Here is an 8,484-nt window from a genome sequence, read left to right on the forward strand (position 1 = left end):
TCGTAGTGGCTCCGTTCCATGCCTCATTTCATAGGGAAGCCCAAAGTGGCTCTATTTCATTCTATTTCACTTCCTAGCACTTCCTATCATTTAATATCCATCCCTTTGGTCTTATTGACATAAGAGATGTCATTTATAGTCTATCTCTTTCTATATATGGAAAGTCAAGAAATTCTCATCGAAACATCGAGAAATTGTGCATATAGAAAACTCTAAAGAAAGAAAAAAAGGAGACCCATGCCATGATTTTCAAATCTTTTCTATTTAGTAGTCTAAGTTTCTCGATGAGGATAATTAATTCGGTCGTTGTGGTCGGACTCTATTATGGATTTCTGACTACATTCTCCATAGGTCCCTCTTAGATCTTCTTTCTCCAATCTTGGATTAGGGAAGAAGGAGATATTCGCGACTACTGGCGATTTCATTATGGGGCAGCTCATGATCTTCATATCGATCTATTATCCACCTCTGTATCTATTCTTTCTTAGCTAAACAGGTGGAAGATCTATCCAATTTGGTTATATTATATCATGGACTCGAAAAACGGATCTGAATTTGACTGAAATGCACGATCTTCACAGGTATCACTTTTCACGATACCTAAAAGGTGGAGAATAGCGATTTTCGAACCATTTCCTATAAGAGAATGGTTTCCATTACTTTGAGAAATGGATTCTTATATCAAACTATAGCTATTGCATTAAAGAAGAAAAGAAACTAATAGAAGTCGAAGACGCGGAATGATAGTGAATAGAGAGAAAGATTCTTCTGATTTTCTTGTTTCTATCTACTAGACGCCGTAGAGAATTGAGAATTTTCATGTCTTTCAATTCTCGTACTCGTAATTGGAAAGTTATGGAAGGAGACCCATCATTTTGCAATGAAAACAACATATAAAACTCTGGACAATTTCGAAATCAGGCCAAGCGTCTTAATACATATGCAAAAAAATTCATTATTGGCCCACCATTGATTAGAAGATTTAGCTTGTATGAATCGCTATTGGTTTGATACGAATAATGACAATCGTTTCAGTATGTTAAGGATACAGATGTATCCACAATTCATTTAGAGTTACTTAATAGTCTATTTCTTATACCATATCTCTATCCCGTGAAATTCTCGAGCCAAAAGATGGATGCATATGCTGTGTTTCATTTTGCTAAATGATATCAATTAAATGGTGTATCAATTCCATAAATTGCATATAGCAATAAATAAATCAGCAAAATTCTTTCTAATATTTTAGATAGAAGAAACATTTCTTCTATCTAAAATATTAGAAAGAATGTACCCTTCTATCCAAATCCAATTTGCATCGATAAAATAAATCCAAATTCCAGTAGTAGATGAATAATTGCAAATTTGTGTGTGTACGAGATTAGAATAACTTCAAAATAACTGACATAATTTTGTATTTTTCCTGATCAGAAAAATACATGAAAAAGAAAGGAGGTAGAAAAATTTTTGGATTTATGGTTAAAGAAGAAAAAGAAGAAAACAGGGGTTCTGTTGAATTTCAAGTATTCAGTTTCACCAATAAGATACGGAGACTTGCTTCACATTTGGAATTACACAAAAAAGATTTTTCATCGGAAAGAGGTCTACGAAGACTTTTGGGAAAACGTCGACGTTTGCTGGCTTATTTGGCAAAGAAAAATAGAGTACGTTATAAGAAATTAATCGGTCAGTTGAATATTCGGGAGCAGTAATTTAATCGTTCAAATTTTTTTCTTGTTTTATTATTTTTTTAGTAGTCTTATAGTAGTCTTAGATTTTTCATTTTGATGAGCCTCGCTTTGAGGAATTCATGGAATAATCCATTTTCATGGAATAATGAATTAAGGAAGAAAGGATATGAGTCTACCGCTTACAAGAAAAGATCTCATGATAGTCAATATGGGCCCTCAACACCCATCAATGCATGGTGTTCTTCGACTGATCGTTACTCTCGATGGTGAGGATGTTATTGATTGTGAACCCATATTAGGGTATTTACACAGAGGAATGGAAAAAATCGCGGAAAACCGAACTATTATACAATACTTACCTTATGTAACAAGGATATAGAGAGATTGTAGAAAGGGGATAGGATAGTTATTTTTGCAAGAGACTTGTTGTAAATTCCTTAACTTAAGAAAGAAAAAAGAATAAAAACACAGATACATAACATAAAAAAAAGAATAAATAAGACGAGATTCGACCTCCCCCTACATATTTAATTTCCTCTCCTATACAAAAACTAGCAAGACCCACTCCATTGGTAATTCCATCAATAACACCCTTATCAAAAAACTCCGTGAGTTCGGTTAACCCTCTTATACCGAGGGTAAAGACCCTAGTATAGAAAATATCTATATAACCACGATTATATGACCAACTGTATATATTTTTTTTTACTTGATCTAAAAATTCTTTTTTAGGATTTCCTTTGTAAAAAGAGTTTATTAAATCCAAATTCTGAAAAAAAGAATAAGCGGATCCATAGAAGATATATGCTATGAATAAACCAAAGATAGCTAGACTTACAGAAGAAATTGCATTAGTAATAAATTCATATGAATTTACAAAAGAATTAGAACTTTCCTGGGTAAAGTTTATTGAGGGAGTTAACCACTTTGATAATATGGTTAACTCTGCTATTCCATTACCAATTCCTCCATTATCAAAAGAGATTCCTATGAATCCAATGAACAAAGTGAAAAGTAGTAATATAAGAAGAGGAAATAACATAGTATTTCCCGTTTCATGCGGATAGGCAAAAGTTTTTTTAGCCCCAAAAGACGTAGTAAAGGATCCTATCCTATTTCTTGTATTACCTTGAATTTTTGGTATATTTTGTGAAAAAAAAGAAACTCCACTCTTCGTTGTTGATAAAACGAAATCCCTATTCACTCCTTTGGGTATCCTTTTTCCCCATAAGGATATTGAATACAAGGAACTCTCTTTAGTGCTACTGTAATTTTGAAAATGAACACGCAAATACCCATCAAATGTAAGTAAATATATCCGAAACATATAAAAGGCAGTTAATCCTGCAGTAAAGGAGGCTATTATTCCAAAAAAGGGCGAATACAACCAACTATTACTAAGGATTTCATCTTTGGACCAGAAGCAAGCAAGAGGTGGAATACCACAAAGAGAAAGTGTACCCCATAAAAAAGTAGTTCTTGTGATTGGAATGTATTTTCTTAAACCGCCCATAAGAACCATATTTTGACTTTTATCTGGTGAATATCCAACAAGAGGTTCCATTGAATGAATAACGGATCCGGATCCCAAGAACAATAAAGCTTTTGAATAAGCATGAGTGATCAAATGGAATAAAGCAGCTTGATAAGAACCTATACCTAGAGCTAACATCATATAACCCAATTGAGACATTGTAGAATAGGCTAAGCTTCTTTTAATATCTCTCTGAGCAAGAGCTAAAGTAGCTCCTAAGAATAGTGTTATTGTACCTACTAAAGAAATAAAACTCATTATCAAAGGTAAAGATATGAAAAGAGGAAGAAGTCGAGCTAGAAGAAAAATTCCCGCAGCAACCATAGTTGCTGCGTGTATAAGAGCCGAAATAGGAGTGGGCCCTTCCATAGCATCGGGTAACCATACGTGAAGAGGGAATTGTGCGGATTTCGCAACTGCACCAAGGAATAATAAAAAAGCACACAAAGTAGTAAGTAAAGAGTTAATTCCATTATTAGGAATCCAGTTATTAGCTATTTTGAACAAATCCCTAAACTCTAAACTACCTGTTATCCAAAAAAAACCTAAAATTCCTAATAATAGACCAAAATCCCCTACACGATTAGTTACAAAAGCTTTTTGACAAGCACTCGCTGCGATTGGTCGTGTAAACCAAAAGCCTATCAATAAATAAGAACACATTCCCACGAGTTCCCAAAAAAAATAAATTTGTATCAAATTGGAGCTAGTAACCAATCCCAACATGGAAGTATTGAAAAAACTTATATAAACAAAAAATCTCAAATATCCTTCATCGTGAGACATATAACCATCACTATAAATAAGAACCAGGATTCCTACAGTAGTAATTAGTATTAACATAATAGAAGTAAGTGGGTCAATCAAGTATCCAAATTCTAAAGAAAAATCATTATTGACGGTCCAAGACCATAGATATTGATAGATCGAACTTCCATTTATTTGTTGAATAGACAGTTGAACTGAGAATACCATAGCTATACTTAAGAGTAAAACACTAGGAAAAGCCCATATGCGACGAAGATTTTTTGTTGCTGTCGGAATAAGAATAAGGCCAAATCCCATTGACATAATAACTGGAAGTGGGAGAAGAGGGATTACCCATGCATATTGATATGTATGTTCCATAAGAAAAGAAATTGCAATTTTTACTTCAATTTTTACTTCAATTTTTCTATAAAATTGTTTCCGATTCACCAAACCAATTCTTATCTCTTTCTGAAAGAATAAATAAAAAGAATAAGAAAAAATACTGAAATTCTTAATTTTTCCAAAATTTATCTCATTGAAATAATTAAAAATTAAGAATGGGTTTAGTTGGTTAAATTAAAAAAGTTAATAAAATAACTAGGTAACGAAGTTATTTTATTAACTAAATAAAGATATTTATAAAAATAAAAAAAAAAAAGTGGAATCATTTTACTTTCTATTCATAATTCATTTTTATATTTCTTTAAAACAAAGATGAAACAGCTCTCTTGTTCCATAATTAACTGATTGAGTGAATTCCAATGAAAACCTATGTTTATAAGAAATTATCGAATAGTCCTTACTTCATATAGAACTAAAATTCTAATGACTATAAATTACCTAAGTTTTAGAATGTCTTGTTTAAGAGACTCAGTATTTTTTGTTTTGATTGGAATTCCTTTCCTTTATGGAATACCATTCTGAACTTAATTAACTATTTTCATTTTCCCTTCTTTTTATCCCCCCGTCTTATCTTATATGGGGGATAGGCTTCCATACCATATATCTATATATGGAGTATACTTGATATATAAATAGATATAAATAGATTTAAATGAGAAACCCTTCTATATATTCTATATTATTAAAAAAAAAGTATAAAATATATAAAGAAAAAATGTTAAAAAATTCTTGTTGTCTTATCCGCATTAGACAAAATGAAGTAAAAAATAATTCAAAATTTAAGTATCTTTCAGTATCTAAGTATAAATACTAATAAAAAGAAGAAAGAAGGATTGATTTGCAGCAATAGATGTCTTTCACATACAACTAGAAAAAAGTAATTTCCTTTTTGAATGGCAGTTCCAAAAAAACGTACTTCAATGTCAAAAAAGCGTATTCGTAAAAATATTTGGAAGAAAAAGACTTATTTTTCCATAGTACAATCTTATTCTTTAGTAAAATCAAGATCATTTTCGAGCGGTAATGAGCATCCAAAACCAAAGGGTTTTTCTGGGCAACAAACAAATAATAAGATTTTGGAATAATATGAATTGACTTATCAAAAAAGAATTCCAATTATTTAATAATTTGGATTCTTCTTTGAATGTACTTTTATGTGTCGAATTACTCGGTACAATATTCTTAGAACAAAAAACCCCTCTTATCTTATATATACAAGAAAAAAAAAGTTTTGTTTGGTATACTGTGTGCTAAGTATTCTTTTCCTATCAATGAACTTTTCATAATTTTCCTAATAGAATCCTCATATTCTATTAGGAAAATTATGAAAAGTGGAGTATTCTTACAATAGGACTTACAACTTCCACCTATCTTCTCCAAAATCATAAGGTTAGTAAATCTTATTAATAAGAGCATAAAGACTTTCATTCTAGAAATTTTTAAAAAATCCAAAAAGCCTTTTCTATTTATCCATTTTATTTTAATTTCATCATTAAATAGAAACCCTTTTGGATTTTTTTCATTGTATTGAAAGAATTTTCAAAATGTAAAGGGGAAATTAATTAGAAAAAATTAGTTCTATAATTGCAAGTTAGAAAAAAGAAGTTCCAACTCTTTCAAGCAGTGTTTGTGTTTCTATTGGGCAAAGCAAGAGTTTATTGTAAAAAAAAAAAATGGAAACGATACTACCAAACGAAGTCTATTTTAATGAAAACTCTAATGTTCCTAAATTTTATGGACTTTCCCAATATCGACGATTCCCAAGATAATAGCTATTATTCTTTTAAGTTACCTATTATTTGAAGTTAGCCGCCATGGTGAAATTGGTAGACACGCTGCTCTTAGGAAGCAGTGCTCAAGCATCTCGGTTCGAATCCGAGTGGCGGCATTCTTGAAAAAGAATACAATAGATTAGAAATCAATTCGAAATTTACAATTTTGTAATGGGACCTTCCCCTTATGCTATTTGCAACTTTAGAACATATACTAACTCATATCTCTTTCTCAACGATTTCAATTGTGATTACGATTCATTTTATAACCTTATTAGTTCGTGAACTTGGAGGATTACGCGATTCGTCAGAAAAAGGAATGATAGTTACTTTTTTCTCTATAACAGGATTCTTAGTTTCTCGTTGGGCTTCCTCGGGACATTTTCCATTAAGTAATTTATATGAGTCATTGATCTTCCTTTCATGGGCCCTGTATATTCTTCATACCATTCCTAAAATACAGAACTCTAAAAATGATTTAAGCACAATAACTACGCCAAGTACTATTTTAACGCAAGGCTTTGCCACATCGGGTCTTTTAACTGAAATGCATCAATCCACGATACTAGTACCTGCTCTACAATCTCAGTGGTTAATGATGCATGTCAGTATGATGTTATTAAGCTATGCAACTCTTTTGTGCGGATCCTTATTATCTGCCGCTATTCTAATCATTAGATTTCGAAATAATTTCCATTTCTTTTCTAAAAAGAAAAAAAATGTTTTAAATAAAACATTTTTCTTTAGTGATATTAAATATTTTTATGCAAAAAGAAGTGCTTTAAAAAGAACCTCTGTCCCTTCATTTCCAAATTATTACAAATATCAATTAACGGAGCGTTTGGATTCTTGGAGTTATCGTGTCATTAGCCTAGGATTTACCCTTTTAACCGTAGGTATTCTTTGTGGAGCAGTATGGGCTAATGAGGCCTGGGGATCCTATTGGAATTGGGATCCTAAGGAAACTTGGGCATTTATTACTTGGACCATATTCGCAATTTATTTACATAGTAGAACAAATCCAAATTGGAAGGGTACGAATTCTGCACTTATAGCTTTGATAGGATTTCTTATAATTTGGATTTGTTATTTTGGTATAAATCTATTAGGAATAGGCTTACATAGTTATGGTTCGTTTACATTAACACCTAAATGATTACATAAAATAAAACCTTCATGAAATGAAGGTTTTTACTTTTATGTTTTATTTGAGAACCCCTTGAACGCCTTATCAAAGGGTTCTCAAAAATTCGAGATAGATCTAATTATACTTTTTTACTTATTTCTGCATTATATACTTTTTTACTTATTTCTGCATTAATAGAGCAGACGAGTAAAAAAAAGCAAACCTATTTAGGATAATAATTGGATAAGAGAGCCTCTACCCTGTCAACGGATAGGGAGAGAACAAAATCTGGATAAATACCAATTCCTATTACTGGTAAAAAGATACAGATTAAAATAAAGAGTTCTCGTGGTCCAGAATCCACAAAATTTGCGTTTGGAACATTAAATAGCTTGTATCCATAGAACATCTGGCGTAACATAGATAATAAATAAATAGGAGTTAATATCATTCCAATTGCCATTACAAAAGTAATTAGTGTTTTTGGCATTAACAGAAATTTTGGACTAGTAATTAGTCCAAAAAATACTACTAATTCTGCGACAAAACCACTCATTCCTGGTAAGGCAAGAGAAGCCATTGAAAAGCTACTAAACATGGTAAAAATTTTAGGCATTGGGATAGATATTCCCCCCAGTTCTTCGAGATAAACAAGACGCATTCTATCAGAAGCGGTTCCTGCCAAGAAAAAAAGTGTAGCACCAATAAATCCATGGGATAATATTTGTAAAATAGCTCCATTGAGTCCAATGTTGGTTATGGAACCAATTCCTATAATTATGAAACCCATGTGAGATACAGAGGAATAAGCTATTCTTTTTTTGAAATTTCGTTGACCAAGAGAAGTTGAAGCTGCATAGATTATTTGGATCGCTCCTATTATTACTAACCAGGGCGAAAATAGATAATGAGCATGAGGTAACAATTCCATGTTGATCCGAATCAATCCATATGCTCCCATCTTTAATAATATTCCCGCTAAAAGCATACATGTACTATAATGTGCTTCCCCATGGGTATCTGGTAACCACGTATGTAGGGGTATAATCGGCAATTTGACAGCATAAGCAATAAGGAAGCCAAAATATAAAAGTATTTCCAAGGTTGCAGGGTATGATTGATTAATTAATCTTTCCAAATCTAATCCTGGTTCGTTGGAACCATATAAGCCCATACCCAGAACTCCGATTAAGAAAAAAATGGAACCGC

General features: G+C 31.9%; 1 non-coding gene across 1 annotated transcript; it reads left to right on the forward strand.

Annotated features, from left to right (window-relative positions):
• The first annotated feature begins 6,185 nt into the window (after positions 1-6,185).
• Positions 6,186-6,265, forward strand: TRNAL-UAG (transfer RNA leucine (anticodon UAG)). The gene has a single exon. It is a non-coding gene; the product is annotated as a tRNA-Leu (tRNA).
• Positions 6,266-8,484: the final 2,219 nt, after the last annotated feature.

Source organism: Triticum urartu, unplaced genomic scaffold, assembly GCF_056163025.1.
Source record: "Triticum urartu cultivar PI428250 unplaced genomic scaffold, HENAU_Tu73 scaffold2, whole genome shotgun sequence".
NCBI classification, from domain to species: Eukaryota; Viridiplantae; Streptophyta; class Magnoliopsida; order Poales; family Poaceae; genus Triticum; species Triticum urartu.